The sequence below is a fragment of the Corticium candelabrum genome, chromosome 8, assembly GCF_963422355.1.
Source record: "Corticium candelabrum chromosome 8, ooCorCand1.1, whole genome shotgun sequence".
NCBI lineage: Eukaryota > Metazoa > Porifera > Homoscleromorpha > Homosclerophorida > Plakinidae > Corticium > Corticium candelabrum.
In genome coordinates this window covers 3,645,085-3,663,668 of record NC_085092.1, presented here as the reverse complement: position 1 = coordinate 3,663,668, position 18,584 = coordinate 3,645,085, and the positions used below count along the sequence as shown (strand labels likewise).

Genomic DNA, 18,584 nt, shown 5'->3' with positions numbered 1-18,584 from the left:
ATGGCTTGTCTGAAATCAAGATTAAACATGTCTTATAAGTGATGTGAAGATCAATGCAGTGTTTAATTGCATTACAACCAACACCTATACAGTTAGAATGGAAAAAATTAATTTTGCAATCAATGTACAAACTACCTTAGCGTCGAGTCAGAACCACCTTTTTACGTGAGGTGGGGGAATGAAAGGGTGAGGAGAATAAGCGGTCTGGGCACGTCACGCTAAAGAAGGTCCATCCTTTGCTCTATTGCAAGCAATCCAATTGAAACCCCTCTTCAGACAAACACCATACAAAATCAGTGATGAGAATGCTAATACAAACCCAGCCAAACAACGTCATTGCAACTGCAGATGTAACACTAAATACTAAATGAGCTACGTGAATGTATTTATAGCTTGTGAGATGTTAGGATGCAAGCTGTGTCTGTTACTTCAGAGCTTGCTTGCAGTCAAATCTGCCCTCTTGGTGGCAGAGTGACATGAAAGTGACTATTTGACTTCCTTTTTCTTTTCAATCGCAATTACGACAGTCTTCACGTACATTCAGTGATTTCAGTCTTTGTTACCCCAAATAAGTGGCCAAAGTGAAGAGCATGCTGACAAGAAACGCGTATTATACAAAAGGCAAAGACACTCTGTTTCATTAGAACGACCGATGATGAAACTTCATGTGCAGTTCCTGTTCAGATGTGTTTGTAGCGCTTTGGCTTAGAATTGCTGCATCAAATTCTGCAATTGTATAAAGACTGAGACTCCCTTGCACACTGTTTCCCGTAGATGTCTTTGATCGAAGGACACAGGTTGGAAATCGCCAAGAATTAAACAAACTGTATGCTTCTCTAATCATTGTAAGTAGACTGTTAGTAATGAGTCCACTGTAAGACTCTGCTACGCTAGTAAAAAAGCAAGTCTTCACGCCTGCTTCTAAACTCAATTACAATAGCAAAGAACCCAAGAACTGCTCTTATCTCCCGTCCTCTCACGTGCTCTCCTGCCACCTCACGTACAAAAAGCACTGCACTGTGGAGAAACCAAACATGCATTGCAATTATGTTACACACACACACTTCATACCATCACAGGCCCATGCAAATCATCGCATGTCACAAACAACAGTTTGAATGTCATCACAAAATATGTCACATACAAACAAACTTACATTAGTTGTTGTTGCTTTGTTGCACTTTGATTGAATGAGACGTTCTACTACAGGTAAACGACCATCACCACATGCATCTAGAAATGGTGTGTAGCCATTCTAAACAATTTGAAACAATAACTACTAGTCAGCAAAAGTAATGCTAACAGTAAAACCTCATCACGATCTTCAATGTTGAGACCAATGCTCAAGAGATAATCAACTACATCCACATTACCAGCAACGTGTAGAGCTGTCTTTCCATCCTGTACTTGACACACAATGTTAGAAGAACATTTATCAGTACAACAATAACTGCAATGAATGCAAACATACAACAGAAATAGTTGCATTAAAACCAATTACAAGTCCAACAGTAAGCAAACTTCTGGATAAGTCAAGTCAACAATATTGTTGTTGATACAAATTAATAAAAAGAAATGATAAATGACTTGGTACTAAGAAAGTCCGTTAGCTAGTTAAAACAACCCGCTAGAATCAATACAAGACACGTAATACCTTCTTTGCTCAACAATTTTCCAATAAACAGAAATCCAGCATGCACGAGTGGCTTGATTAGTGCAGTTTATGTAAAAAGATTGTATCACCAATTGAGTTCTACATTCATTAATTAAAAAGTCTTATCTATATTCATGTTCTGGAATCCTATTGTGTCACATCTGACCCACAAGGCTGCAGTTCACTTAAATTAGAGTTCATCTACTCCAAACATCACAGATGGACACGGATGTGTTGCAGCTGTAAGTACTGTAGTATTGTGTCTGTACAAGTTTCGACTCTGTCAAGTCGGTCGGATGGTCTTTGGTATGAACTTTTGGTAAAATAGAATGGCTTGTCTGAAATCAGGATTAAACATGTCTTATTAAGTGATGTAAAGATCAATGCAGTGTATAATTACATTACAACCAACACCTACAGTTAGAATGGAAAAAATTAATGTTGGAATCAATGTGTGCAAGCTAAATTAGCCTCAATCCAGACCAATTTTCACGTGAGGTGGGGGAATGAATAGGTGAGGAGAATAAGCAGTCTGGGCACTAAAGGAATTTCGTCCTACACTCTATTGCAACCAATCCAATCAAAACCCCTGGTCTGACAAAGACAATACAAAATCAGTGGTGAGAATGCTAATATAAACACAGCAAAACAACGACATTGCAAATGCAAATGTAGGACTTAATAATAAATGAGCTAAGTGAATGTATTTATAGCTTGTGAGATGTGAGAGTGCAAGCTGTGTCTGTTACTTCAGAGCTTGCTTGCAATCAGATCTGCCCTCTTGGTGGCAGAGTGACATGAAAGTGACTATTTGACTTCCTTCCCTTTTGAATCATAGCTACGACAAAGTCTTCACGTACATTTCAGTGATTTCAGTCTTTGTTACCCCAAACAAGTGGCCAAAGTGAAGAGAATGCTGCCAAAAACGCGTATTATATTAAAGGTAAAGACACTCTGTTTCATTAGAAAGACCGATGATGAAACTTCATGTGCAGTTCCTGTTCAGGTGTGTTTGTAGCGTTTTGGCTTAGAATTGCTGCATCAAATTCTGCAATTGTATTAAGACTGAGACTCCCTTGCACACTGTTTCCCGTAGATGTCTTTGATCGAAGGACACAGGTTGGAAATTGCCAAGAATTAAACAAACTGTATGCTTCTCTAATCATTGCAAGTAGACTGTTAGTAACGAGTCCACTGTGAAACTCTGCTACGCTAGAAAAAAGTCTTCACGCCTGCTTCTGAGCTCAATTACAATAGCAAAGACCCCAGAACTGCTCTTATCTCCCGTCCTCTCACGCACTCTCCTGCCACCTCACGTACAAAAAGCACTGCACTGTGGAGAAACCAAACATGCATTGCAATTATGTTACACACACACACTTCATACTATCACAGGCACATGCAAATCATCGCATGTCACAAACAACAGTTTGAATGTCATCACAAAATATGTTACATACAAACACACTTACATTAGTTGTTGCTGCTTTGTTGCACTTTGATTGAATGAGACGTTCTACTACAGGTAAACGACCAGAATGACTTGCACCTAGAAATGGTGTGTAGCCATTCTAAACAATTTGAAACAATAACAAGTCAGCAAAAGTAATGCTAACAGTAAAACCTCATCACGATCTTCAATGTTGAGACCAATGCTCAAGAGATAATCAACTACCTCAGCATTACCAGCAACGTGTAGAGCTGTCCATCCACGCTGTAGTTGACACACAATGTTAGAAGAACATTTATCAGTACAATACTAATAGTAATTAATGCAAACATACAACAGACATAACTGCATTAAAACCAATTAAAAGTCAAACAATAAACAAACTTCTGAAAAATTCGAATCAACAATATCGTTGTTAATACAAATAAAAAGAAATGATAAATGACTTGGTAATAAGAAAGTCAGTTTGCTAATTAAAACAACCCACTAGGATCAACACAAGACACGAAATACTTTGTTTGCTCAACCATTTTCCAATAAACAGAAACCCAGCATGCACAAGTGGCTTGATCAGTGCAGTTATGCAAAAAGACTATCACCAATTCAGTTCTACATTAATTAATTAAAAGGTCTGATCTATATTCATGTTCTGGAATCCTCTCGCATTGTTTGTGTCACGTTTGACCCACAAGACTGCGGTTCACGTAAATTAAAGTTCATCTACTCCAAACATCACAGATGGGCATGGATCTATTGCAGCTGTAAGTAGTGCTGTGTCTGTTCAAGTTTCGACTCTGTCAAGACGGTCGGATGGTCTTTGGTATAAACTTTTGGTAAAATAAATATTGGATTGTCTGAAATCAGGATTAAACATGTCTTATAAGTGATGTGAAGATCAATGCAGTGTTTAATTGCATTACAACCAACACCTATACAGTTAGAATGGAAAAAAAACTGATGTTGGAATCAATGTGCAAGCTAAATGAGCCTCGAGCCAAACCACTTTTACGCGAGGTGGGGGAATGAAAGGGCAGCGAGAATAAGCAGTCTGGGCACTACGTCATGCTGAAGGAGGTCCATTTTTCGCCCTATTGCAAGCAAGCCAATCGAAACCCCTCTTCAGATAAACACCATACAAAATCAGTGATGAGAATGCTAATACAAACCCAGCCAAACAACGTTATTGCAACAGCAGATGTAAGACTAAATAATAAATGAGCTAAGTGAATGTATTTATAGCTTGTGAGATGTTAGGGTGCAAGCTGTGTCTGTTACTTCAGAGCTTGCTTGCAGCCAGATCTGCCTTCTTGGTGGCAGAGTGACATGAAAGTGACTATTTGACTTCCTTCCCTTTCGAATCACAATTATGACAGTCTTCATGTACATTTCAGTGATTTCAGTCTTTGTTACCCCAAACAAGTGTCAAAAAGTGAAGAGAAAGCTGACAAGAAACGCGTATTATATTAAAGACAAAGACACTCTGTTTCATTAGAACGACCGATGATGAAACTTCACGTGCAGTTCCTGTTCAGCTGTGTTTGTAGCGTTTTGGCTTAGAATTGCTGCATCAAATTCTGCAATTGTATAAAGACTGAGACTCCCTTGCACACTGTTTCCCGTAGATGTCTTTGATCGAAGGACACAGGTTGGAAATCGCCAAGAATTAAACAAACTGTGTGCTTCCCAAATCATTGTAAGTAGACTGTTAGTAACGAGTCCACTGTGAGACTCTGCTAGGCTAGTAAAAAAGCAAGTCTTCACGCCTGCTTCCGAACTCAATTACAATAGCAAAGACCCCAGAACTGCTCTTATCTCCCGTCCTCTCACGTGCTCTCATGGCACCTCACGTACAAAAAGCACTGCACTGTAGAGAAACCAAACCTGCATTGCAATCATGTTACACACACACACTTCATACCATCACAGGCCCATGTAATTCATTGCATGTCACAAACAACAGTTTGAATGTCATCACAAAATATGTTACATACAAACAAACTTACATTCGTTGTTGCTGCTTTGTTGCACTTTGAATGAATGAGACGTTGTACTACAGGTAAACGACCAACACGACATGCACCTAGAAATGGTGTGGAGCCATTCTAAACAATTTGAAACAATAACTACAAGTCAGCAAAAGTAATAACGTACTGACGCGATTAATAGCCCACCCCATGGTTGGCTAGTATCAAAGGTAAACTAGAGGATGAGACTTTACTCAAAACCTGACACCCGAAGGTGTTAATTGGCAAAAGTAATTAACTTAATCAATTAACAAGTAATTAACTTAATCAATTAACAAGTAATTAACCACCTGATAAGCCATCCATTGCGGACGACCGCAGTCACAAGATAAAATGAAGAATCTAATCATCTAAATCTGAGTCATTAAGACCTTCAAACTCGGAATCTGATTCAGAGTCACTGAATAGCAAGCTTGCTGCCTCTTGTCTCGTCTCTGCTTCATCTAGTGGAAAGTGATCTAATAACTAATCATCTTGTGATCCATCCATAGCGTTGGAGATTCCACAACAGAGAAATGATTTCACAATTGTATCTGGTAAAATGGATGACCATGCTTTGGAAATCCAGTTGATTACTTGCTGCCGTGATGAATGCACCCTAGCTGTGCCTCTCAAGTTATCAAATGGCTAATCGTTCCGAGAAATGACGCATATTCGACTTAAATGGCTTATTGATTGAAACATCTAGTGTTTGTGCGAGGCTAGTACACCCACCTGGAACATAGACGAGCTCGGTTTTCTTATCTTCCGCATACTCTCTCACCTCTTCCGTTTTGTGCACTCTGTACTCATCTAGTACGAGGAGACGTCAAACATCGTCTTCAGGATTACCCCACACCCTTCTAATCCAAAGGGCCATTGTTTCTCTAGTCATCCAAACGCTCTTTGACGCAGTTACAAGGACATTAGCTGGAATCATCAAATGGCGCCTCACTCGCGGACCGATTGCACCTGTTGGCTCCTTGAATATGACAAGTGCCGGCAGCTTGTGCCCGCTAGCTGTAATTGTAAGAGCAACAGTGCAGCCTTTCTTCTGGTAAACGGTAACTCGTACTCTTATGGTCTTTTCACCATGAACGTTGTTGGTAACAGTAGCAGCGCTGTCATAGCGAACCATTGTCTCATCCAGGTTTGCCAAATTATACGAAGTATAGTCATGTGTTTCACGCAACCATATAATTTGTCGGCAAAATCCGAGAAGGGCCATCTTGATAATGCTCGGAGACTCATTCGTTTTGTGCCGTAGTTCTACGTTAAAGCGTTGCTTCCACCTGACAAGCCATCCATTGCTTGCTTTAAATCCTACAATGTTTAGTTCTGCAGCAACTCGCTTTGCTTCGTCTATCAGTGCGAAGGTAGAAACTGCCAGGCCAAAGTTTCGCTTCTCTTGCAAAAAGTCAAACACCCGGTCATCAAGCTGTACACTTAATGGTTCATGTCCGTTGTGCATCTTTCTTGCTTTCTTTCCTTTCAGAGTTGCTTCGTGTCGCTTTAGCTCCTCGTACTTTGCATTTCAGTCCTGCACACACTTCTTGTCAATGCTAAATTGGTTGGCGGTTTTTGACACCACCGAGCTATTGCCTCTATGCCATTCAACAATGCTGATCTTGTATTCAACAGTGAAGCTACGATATCTCTTGGGCACACTGTAGCTGCCTAGAACAGGTTGCCAAATTCGTAGGCAATTAAAGAAGCTAGTCGATATAGAAAGCGCCAATTAGCACCAATTAGAGAACAAAAAGATGTGAAAATCTTAGGACCTGGACCAAAGGTGGGGATGGGACTTTACTGGAGGACTGGGGTATTAATAGCGTCAGTAAGGTATTACATTCTTGTGTCTACTGCTGCACAACAACTCAACAATCATGGTTTGCTGATATAAACAGTGAAAGTGAATCTTGCCAATAACATTCTATCGAGTACAACAAAACTGGTGTAGTTGCACTGTAATATAAGCTAATGTATTATCCCTAACACAACATATAAAGAAGCAATAAGTGAAACGACACATTCAACAGTTAGTGCTTTATGCATTTTCCTAACCCCCTTCAAACCTGCATCCTCATCTATGCACAAATTTACCCCCGCCCCCAAAGAGGCGTAGTCAAAGTTGGTAATGTAGGTGATGTTACATACTGACCCTAACACTTATTGGAGCTCACAAAGACCCTAAATTAGGACAATACACTGTACAGTTGAGTTCCCTCTGTAGGCATCCCGGATTTGTTTTGTCGTTTTTCATCCACATGCACGCACTTCTACTGTTTTGTCTGCATCAATGTACTATGATTATCTATCTATCTCACACAGGCATCCAGAAAGGAGGTGCTTGCAAGTGTGAAGTTGAAGGGCCAGCTTCATCTACATATTTGCTTCATTAATTTTTTAGTTACGTTTATTAGGTTATCTAAGCCCTTCCTACAAAAAAAACCCCAAGGAGTCATACCTTGATATCTATGACTCTATTTTAACACATGATGTCCAGTTCACTACACTTGTAAATAAAGACCTCTCCACCTGTAGTTACAAGTTATGCACTTCCATGCTTCTTTTTCTCTCTCACTCATCCACTAAAGCCCAGTTCACAGTACGACGCTAATCTATTCCAGCGTCAGCGTCAACATCAAAGGATGCCGCCTGCATCAAGGCGGTGTCATTGATGTTGACGCTCAGCTGAGCGTCAGTGTCAATACTCTGAACCTGCCTTAACACTCGTCTCTCTTCTATTCTCTCCAGTTAATTGTTACTGTTACAAAACTTTCATCAATATTCTGTCTCATTGCTTCATTGTTTCATTGTAATCTACATGCATTGATTGGCTTTACTGTTCTTTCTAATCAAACTTGCACAATTCACTCAACTACATCAACTAATGAAAGTGGTTGAAGCACTACAATGCAAACCATCAGTGGGTCATAGCTTAGGAGATTAAAAGCAATTAATAAGAAGCAACTAGAAAGCATGAGAAAGAAACTGACATTCTGTCATGTATTTGTCTAGCTTCATCAGTGGTCACACGTTATGCTGTTGCCTAGCAGTCGATTGGTCTTACGTACATATGTTACTATACCTAGTGTTTTACACGTCAGCAATAAACCAAGTGACAATTATCCCAGACTTAAGAAACTACTTTAATTTTCTTGCACAACAATTCAATCTACCTTCTTCAATGAACACAGTAGCTGTGTTCACACTAGGGTTTAGAACTGGGTTTGCTACCGCTTAGCATAACCAATTAGAATACATCAAGTCAGTTTACGACAGGAATGTGGGTTAGAGCAGAACGAGGCTAGCCTAGCCCTTCTGAAACATAGGGTTAGCACTGGGTTTAGCAGGGGATACCGCTTGTCAAAACAGTCCAGTTTATTCATATTGCATATCACAGCAATGAATCAAAGAAGATTGCTCTACTCTGTGTTGGTCTGGCAGTTACTTCTTGAGCAAATTGAATCCGCAGCACGACTTGCAGAATTCTGCAGTGAAAGACGTTGTCGCATCTGTAGATTCACGCAACTGTCGCTGTTCCATTACACGCATGTGGTCCCTACACCTGGAGAAGGCACTCAAAGACGGAAAGCAGTCGGAAGATGTTTCAATTCTTTCACGGGAATTGAGTAGTGTAGCTCGAGAACATGATACAATCAGTTGCAGTCTGATAAAGTTCACACAGCCTATTGTGACTAATTAGAGGCAACTGGACAAGCTCAAGCTCAACATGTGAGAACACAACTACCTTGCGCATGATAGCACAGCAGGGTGTTTTGATTAATTAGCGCAAACCCTGGTTTCTAGCCCTAGTACACATCCAGTGTTGCTACTGTAACGCTCACTTACATAATTTCTCAATTCACAAAATTAAAAACACAAATACTGTCACAAGCAAACACACTCACCTTGTCCTTGGATTCTATGTCACATCCCAATGACAATAAATTCTCCACAATAGACAAATGACTAAACTGACAAGCATAATGCAGAGCTGTCCATTCACTCTACAATTGATACGAGACATCACATGTTATTATCAGTGAGTACATTATGAATACATGCATCTACAAGTAAAAACACCAACTGACTATAAAAATAGCACATCAACCTCACATCCAACTCACCTCTGTCCTTCACTAAATTTAACCAAACACAATTCTTCACAATACAATGTAACCTCATTACACTAAACATTTGACATCACAACATGCAAACAACCAGACCAGCAGCAACATAAGTGACTGTTAGCACCTTTCTGTAGCATATACATTCAACTGTTCAATCAGACAGGCAGAAATACAGTGAGCATCCATTAATATTTCTATTCATTTTAACCACAGGAAAGAGATGCCATTACCATTACTAACTAAACTCATTTATTTAAACACAACAAACTGCATTAAAATTTGCACTCTTACCTCATCCTCTTGGTAGTTGACGTTTACTTGATGTTCTAGCAGCAAATTTACCAGTTCACTTGACGAATCAGCACATGCTACTTGCAACGCTGATGGACGACACAACGCAAAACCATAGAATCTCTACGAAATACACAATTAGTTACTAAAGTCAATGAAGTTTGTAGTGTAGGTCACGTGCCATGTGTAAAGGCGTGACCATATAAAACGACAACCGACAGCCTAACAACGACGCAACGATTCATTCACTAATACCGGTCGAGAGAAAATGAGGCGGCACTTCCAACCAACGCCACCTCAACATCGTAAACGTGATCGTCACTTTCTCATCATTTACCAACGTCGAACCCAATCTCTCTAGTCTACAAACTAGATCTGTAAATTTACAATTCTTACCTTCTCTTTTGAGACCACATCCACATCTGCTCCTTTCTTGAGAGCTGCCGATGCTTTGTTTACATCCTTTGCACACACGGCATCAAAAAGAGCTTCACTAGAAGACCCTGTACCCATACGAACGCTGTGTAAATGTAAAACCGTCGACTTCGTTCCAGTCTTTGCGCATGCGCAAATTACGTTTACAGGCGCGTGTCACCTTTAATTTATTAATTAATCTAATTACAACAGTTTCTTATAGATACTCACACAATTCGGCACCGATTGATGGCTACATTGAGACGGGACCCCATTTCGGGACTACACAACGGTGAGCGCTGTTACATGAACGGCAGAGCCTCGACCAAGATTTGTGACGGCCACAGACAGTATCAAGACTACTAGTCCCCCAGCGTACCAGCGAAAAGCGATTGCTTTCGTTGCATCCTTGTGGTAGTACGGGACTCGGACTATTATGAGTCCGTGAATCCAAGTAGGAGAGCGTGAGCGGGAATAGTAGTTCTATCTAATATATAGAATATATCACATTGGCAACGAGGATCAACAATGGAAGAGGAGCAAGATCACGCAGCGGAACCAGGTCAGGCCAATGAGGTTGCATGGGGAGGGGCCCACATGCGGTTATGCCACGTCAGTTTCCGTTTTTGCTTCTAATCAGCCGATTTGAGGAATATGAAGCTAAGACGGAAGAGTGAGATGTGTATCAGGAACGCCTAAAACAGTTTTTGTAACAAATGGCATATCACCTGTAGACGAAGACAGCAAACGAGCCATTCTTCTGAACTCGTGTGGTAGGCAGACTTATCATCTGTTACGTAGTCTGGTAGGACCCAGCAAGCCTGCAGACACACCGTATGAAAAATTGTGCGAAACGCTACTAAATCACTACAACCCTCGTCCAACAGTGACAGTCCAGAGATACAAATTCAACACACGCATCGAACAGTTACAGGAAGATGTCTCTACGTTTGTTGCAAAGCTGCGAGAACTGACAGAGTTTGTAAGTTTGGAGATTGCCTAGACGACCACCTTCGTGACAGATTGGTGACAGATTGGTGTGTGGAGTGAGGGATGATCGCACCAAGCGACGTCTGTTTACAGAGAGCAATTTGACATTCCAGAAGGCGTGGGAGATTGCTAGATCCATGGAGACAGCTGGGAAGAACGTGGCAGCAGTGCAGAAGGAGTTGGTAAAGGAAGACGAAACTCACCGGGAATCGGCCCATCAACTCAAGGAGTCAGGCCAAGGATCGGGTCGTAGCACCCTAGCAAGGGGTAATTTGCACTGCCAAAGGTGTGGAGGAACAAACCACACACCCAGTAATTGTAGATTTAAAAATACGGAGTGTTTTGTTTGCAAGACACGTGGGTACATTGCCAAAGTTTGCCGAGCAAGGACAAGCGCTGGGTTAAAGAGTGCTAAGAAACACCACGTACCTCAACAGACCAAGATGGTACATGACGAAGAGTTTCTAGAGACAGAGGACGAAATTGAAGAAAACACATATTATTTCAAGAAAACAGTGCCAGGGAGAGTTGAACCAATATGGGTTTCAGTGGAGGCCAGTGGCAAGTTACTCAATATGGAACTCGACACAGGGGCGTTGGTGTCTTTGTTATTGGAAGAGACATATCGGCGAACATGGAGAGGACGGACCACTCCTACGTTGAAAACAACCAACAGCGGTTGAAGACGTACACAGGAGACACTATTGAGGTGGTAGGAGAGATTCAGGTACAAGTGGGCGTCAACAATACGGGACAGAAGGTCAAGCTTCCATTGCTGGTTGTCGGGCAAGGGATCCAGTTTATTGGGCAGGGACTGGTTGCTGCAGTTGAGATTAGACTGGCACCAGATTCTTAGAGTCAGGGATACGCCAAGGGCAGCAGAGGTATTGGCAAGACAACAAGCTCTTTTTCAGAAAGAATTAGGTGAATACAAGGGGCCAGCGGCAACTATTGGGATTGATCCTAACGAAACACAGCGTTTCTGTAAAGCACGCAGTGTCCCGTACGCTTTGAGACAACGAGTAGACGACCAGTTGAAGCTAGAAGCAGAGGGAATTCTCAGACCGGTGGAACATGCAACTTGGGCGGCACCCATGGTACCCGTGGTGAAACTAGATAGATCAATACGCATATGCGGTGATTTTAACCAAACAATCAACTGATCGGCGCGGCTGGACACTTATCTAATTCCCAAGTTGGAAGACGTTGTAGCAAAATTGTCTCAAGGGAAATATTTTTCCAAGCTCGACCTGAGCCAGGCTTACAGCTAATTTCTTTATCGGTGGAATCACAAAAGTACACAACGATCAACACGCAAACGGGGCTTTTCCAGTTCATGACATTACCGTTCGGAATATCATCGTCATCCAACATTTTTCAGAGAGTGTTAGAGAGTGTTCTCAGAGGAATTCCAGGCGTTGACGACTACTTGGACGACATTCTCGTCATAGGGGCGACGGAAGCAGAACACGCAGAACGGTTGGAGGAGGTGTTGCAAAGATTGGAAGACGCAGGATTTGGGTTACGAAAAGACAAGTGCACGTTCATGGAGACATCGGTAACGTATATGGGTCACGTCATAGATGACCAGGGCGTTCACCCCGATCTAGAAAAAGTGAAAACAATCAAGGAAGCCCCGGCTCCATGTAACCTTCAGGAATTACGCAGTTTTTTGGGACTGATAAACTACTACAACTGATTTATACCTCGGCTTTCCACCACACTAGCGCCATTACATGAACTGCTCCAGAAAGGAGTACGTTGGCATTGGGGACGGAAACAGCAGATAGCGTTCAAGGAGGCAAAAGGAAGTTGTTGTCCCATCAAGTGTTGGCATGTTATGATCCCCACGTGGACATTGTCGTATCCTGCGATGCTTCTCCATACGGAGTAGGCGCAGTCCTGTCTCACAGGTGGCCAAATGGAACGGAACGCCCGGTCGCGTTCGCGTCGCGTTTATTGAACAATACAGAAAAGAGATACTCTCAGCTCGACAAGGAGGCGTTGGCCCTAGTGTTTGGCGTGGATAAATTCCATAAGTACGTGTTTGGCCGGTTGTTCACTCTCATGACGGACCAAAAGCCGCTGCTTGGACTATTTCAAGAAGGGAAAGCCATTTCCGAAATGGTCTCTAGTAGAGGTCAACGTTGGGGTTGACATTGGCGGCTTACACCTATCATTTACGATACAGGGCAGGGTCCCAGAATAGCAATGCAGATGCATTGAGCCGTTTACCACTACAAGTTAAGGAACCCGAAGAGGAAGCGCCGGATGAAGTTGTTGTAGTGATGGAGCAGTTAGACGAATCGCCAGTAACGGCCCAACGAAAAAGGCTCAAACGGGTAAAGACCCTTGTTTGTCAGTTGTCCGTCCGTGAGTAATGACTGGATGGCCAAAATCGTTGTCAAATACAGTTTATGCAGACAGGGAGAACTTCAAAGCATACTGGCACAGACAAAATGAACTCACAGTTCATGACGGATGCGTAATGTGGGGTCACCGTGTAGTAATCCCCCACGAACGAGGGCAAAGTGCTAGACACATTGCACGAGGGCCATCCTGGCATTTGTAAAGCGAAGTCCCTAGCACTTCTAACGAGTAGTGAAGTCATGTGGTCGGTGTCAAGAACACGGGAGGATGTCTTCAGTGGCTCCATTACATCCGTGGGAGTGGCCACACCGTCCGTGGTCGCGATTACACGTAGACTACGCGGGTCCGTTTATGGGAAGAATGGGTGCTTTCACACTGACCTTAGGTTAGCCTAGGTTAAGCTAGCTAAGTAAACACTACCATATGGAACATGTAATTACTGTGTAATTGCCCTAGGTTAGTACTGAGCAGCGTTCACACAGCACAGAAATGACTCACTAACCAATCTAGATACTAATTATGTATATCTTGTCATTGTTGCCCCGTCAATGCCTGGAAGGTTTGGAGAGTTTCGTCCTCTCACTAGAGACATGATCTTTACAAGCAACATCTGATTATACATTCTGCACAGCAACACTAGGAGAGTAATAAAAAGGACCTCTCGTTGCCGACGCGCTTTTCTTTGCCTTCTCCTTTTCTACTGAAGACGCGCCCGTGTAGCTTTGAAGCGTTCGTAGCACATTCTAGAAAACGCGCCATTCTTTGCTATGCCTAGAAGGCGGAGCGACCGAGTTCTAACCTAGCTTGCAAGTGGGTTAGCGCTAACCTAGGTTAGCCAAGCTATTATCTAAGACCAATTAGTTAAAAGGCGTCTTGAACTAAATCAATTAGAGTTAACCTAGGCGAGAAACGTCGTGTGAAAGCACCCAATGTTGTTGGTCATAGTTGACGCGTTTTCCAAATGGTTAGAGGTACACAACGTGTCATCAGCTACGTCACGGGCAACAATTGAGGGTATCCGAGCATCCATCGCAACTCACGGTATACCGGACATCATAGTATCCGATAATGGCTGTTGTTTCACAAGTCAAGACTATGAGTTGTTTTGCATATCCAACAGTATTACACACATCAAGTCAGCGCCGTATCACCCCGCTTCAAACGGGCTTGCTCAACGGATGGTACAAACGTTGAAACAAGGTTTGAAAAGATGGAAGTAGGAACGTTTCAGGAAAAATTACGATGGGTGCTAATGGCCTACCGGAACACGCCTCACACGACAACGGGAATAACACCAGTCGAGCTACTCCTCGGGCGAAAACCGAAGATCTTATTAGATTTGTCGAAACCAAACATTGCAGAGTGAGTACGTCCAAAGCAAAGTGAGCAGAAACAACATCACGACAACAAGGCTCGGAACCGGCCATTTAGCACACAACAAGATGTATATGTCCGCAATTTCGGGACTGGTTCTCAATGGATTCGAGCACAGATTCGAGAACAGCACGGTCCTTTATCGTTTACTTGTCGACTGTAGGATGGATGTATCGTGAAGCGGCATCAGGACCACATTAAAGCCAGATACAAACGTGAGGAAAATGTGGCGGACACCAATTGCACACCGGAGGATAAACAAACAGTTATATACGAAGGAGATGTTGGCGAGCCCGCGGCACACGCGCAAGAGAAACAAGAGACCCATCAACAAACAGGGGAGGGACCCATCAACAAACAGAAGAGCAGAGGGGAGTTTCTCAAGGAAGGGAGGGCGAGCAAGTTTCGGCACAGACGCTGGTACAAACAGGGGGAAATCCCTCCGAAGGGAGACAAAGAATCTCGGCTCGGACCAGCGGATACTATTAGAACGGAAGAGAGGGAACCCCAAATGACGGAACTCCAGAGGTCGCAACGAGTGAGGAAGGCACCGAGGAGACTAGACTTATAAGTAGCTAACGAGATGACTTTAGTGTTGTTGTTTTTAGAGATAGCTGCAGAGAGTAGACTTTTGCGCAGTTACTAATATGACTGTAATATTTTGTTGTTGTCTTTTTGTGTTAGTTTTTTGTTTGTTGAGGAGAGGGTGAGGAATGTGATATTACGGGACTCGGACTATGTCCGGGAACCCAAGTAGGAGAGCGTGAGCGGGAATAGTAGTTCTGCCTAATATATAGAATATATCACAATCTTCGAATACCAATAACATTTGACTGTTTATCTGTACTTCAGAGAGTTCGAAACCTGGGGAAAACTGTTCGCCGTAATCGTAGACTTGTTCCAAGTGCTGTTTTCAGACGACTGTCGACAAGCGTAAAGTCCCGTATAGTTGCCACGTTGTGTTTTCTCCAAGTTACTAAGCTATTATAGCATAGTATCGATTGTAAAATTTAATTTTAGGTTTGTAGACTCTAGAAAAGAGCAATAGGTCAGCTCAGGCCCTGTACTTTTCTATTCGCATAGGTCGCGCTGCGCACGGTAAGCGCGAGGAAACATGTAGAGGTTTTGTTTCTAGGAGACGTATATGCACAAGACAATAAGCTGTGAAACTTGCAAATGATATATTTACATATCTTCATTCAGAACAATGTTTTAAAGAAGTAGGAATTGGTACTCTAGGTCTATCTATGCAAATAATTGTAGTTTTACTTTAATTAATTAATTAATCTAAATACTCTTTTGACAAAAGTCATTGTAGTTTAGTGTCGTCGGAGCCGTTGAATTCGTCGTCGTCGTCGTCGTCGTCGTCTATTACGTCACGCATTGCTTTTAGAGAACAATTTTCACAGCTGCAAGAGTCCGTGCATGGTAATTCCGCACGATAACATGAGCATCGTACGGAAGAGCAACTCGTTTTGCGCTGACAATGAACATGTAATTGGTCATCCAGTCTATCGTCAGTTCGCCGTCTACCATCTTCTACCCTCGGTCACAACGAGAAGGAATATCCGGATTGCTTTCCAAAACTCGAATCCATACGCCTGGTTGATAGTTTGCCCGATGAAAATGTTTCTTTAGCCAATTAGTGCATTTTGTACAACAAAGTATGAATTTGACAACTGCTTTCGTGAAGATCAGACGGATTGGGAGGAAACGGCATGGTTTTTGGCATTTCCAAACTTGCTTGTCTCAAGATCGTTGCTGCAGGAAAAACGGTAGAGGTATTGTCGGTGATAACATCGGAGAAGCGATAGTCATCTGCAGAGGAGCGTCCTCGTTATCACAGTCGTCTACATTCATAGATGCGCTAAAAAGCATTCATTTGCTGAATGCGTTCTAGAAGAATACCCGATGGTGCAGCACTGCTAAAAACATATTGAGCTTGATTACGTTTCTGCGGGCGGTGGAATGACAATCGGTTTGCCAAAGTGCCTGGTTAGACGGGTTTTTAGGGCATGTGCGAGGTACCAGTCGGCTGACACACCAATTTCGTCAAGGTAATTTTTGTAAGTCGAGCATAAACTGGACAAAGACATGAAACTAGGGATTTCTCCTAGAATATCTTTTTCAACGTCTTGTGCTAGTCGTTCAAACGCTTGCTTGTGAGGACTGTCCGTTGTCTCGGCATCCAACTGCTTTTTCATTAGTAATTCCAAACGTCTAGGTGATGTATAATCTTTGTAGCACGAATTGTGGTACACTACATCTTTGGCATGTACATCAGTACCATGAATCTCCAGCAAAACTCTTTTGTCGTCGCGAACATTTGCCTCATGGAGAAATGTAGCTGCAGCAAAATCAAGTTGGCAACGGGTCGTCTTCTCCATTTTTCTTCTGTCTTTACGTTTTCGTTTTTCTGTTTGACACATCAGACATTTTGTCAAATCGAGACCGGGAAGAGTGCTTCTGGTACGGGGACAGTCATCTGCTTCGCTCGCAGCAATACAAGCTGTTTTTCGAGGAAGACCGGACATCTGTAGCATTAGATTAGCATTCGTAAATTTCATTTGCAGCTAAGTAGCACCTAGTAACTTACATTGTAACAAACGAAGACGTGTTGGGTAGTAGTCTAGTGGCCGATACCGTACAGCTTGCAACGTCATCTAGGTAGATCTACCAAAATAATAAACTGTATACTGAAAGTACTAGTAGTAGTAAACTTTACACAATTCTACACAGCAACAATTCTACACAAGCGGCAAATTGAGAGCAAGTAACACAACTAAAGCTACATGTGCTTTTATTGTAGTTCATGTCAACATCCGGCAACGTCAGTATCCGGCTTGATCCAGCTTCAGGTCAGCATTCCGTTACATCCACATCCGGCTAGGTCAACCGTCTACGTCGGCACATCTGGGTACCTACGTCAGCTTTCTACCAAGGTCGATCGGCCGCTGGGTAGGTCAGGATCCGGCATGCATCCGGTACGTTGTCTGAACTGTCAGCATTCGAACAAGTCAGCATTTGGCTGCGTCAAAAACCAGAAAGATTCAGCATGCATCAAAATGTCAATTATGTACGTCACTAAGTTAGACAAGCAAGTATTTGGCCTCCTAGGGTACTCGCATACGGGAAATGCATACGGGACCTATAGACTGCTAATCGACTTCTAACGGTATTTCTCTTGCTTTTTAACTGATGATATATCATTCACGAGCACAAAATAGCAAATTAATGGAAAGGATATTGTGAAAGAAGCCATTAAATCAACGTAAGTTTTGTTCTAGAAAAGACCTGTCGCAAGCGCAAAATTGCCTTGTTTGCTCAGATGGGACGCTTTGATCTCTACCTTTTACACATCATTCGCTATCTGACATTATTCTACAGCGCTACAAACAGTCAAACCTTATTCGTACTGATGAGTGCAACGAAACTATAGAAGGAAGCGTCTTTTCGCTAGTGGGCTGGGGGACTATACGGTGTAGCGATTTGGAAGTTTTTCAAAAGGGGTCGCAGTTTTGAACGTCGTCTAAGCATATCTATCTCTAGACTGGTTTCTCAGCTAGCACCTACAGATCGAATTCAAGTTAATTGGACGACAGGTAATGTGATCCATAATAAAAGAATTTTAAAAACTTTTTCTCTGAAAAAAAAGTAGATGTAGGGATTGTATAAAAGTAATAGAAACAAGATTTAAATAATATGAACCAAAGCCAGACATCATTAGTGAATCCTTCCAACCACTAAAAGTAAAATGTAGGGAATGTGGTTGGAAGGATTCACTAATGATGCCTGGCTTTGGTTCATATTATCTATAGATCTTGTTTCTATTACTTTTTATACAATCCCTACATCTATTTCTTTTTTCAAGCAGATGTTACATTTAGTTGCAATTATAACTT

The 18,584-nt window shown here is 42.3% G+C and overlaps 1 long non-coding RNA gene across 1 annotated transcript; it reads right to left on the bottom strand.

The window, feature by feature from the left end:
• Positions 1-1,155: 1,155 nt before the first annotated feature.
• LOC134183058 (uncharacterized) lies at positions 1,156-3,193 on the bottom strand. The gene is made up of 3 exons (XR_009970436.1): positions 3,127-3,193; positions 1,312-1,401; positions 1,156-1,255 (listed from the first exon to the last, which is right to left on the bottom strand). It is a non-coding gene; the product is annotated as an uncharacterized LOC134183058 (long non-coding RNA).
• Between the last annotated feature and the right edge of the window lie 15,391 nt (positions 3,194-18,584).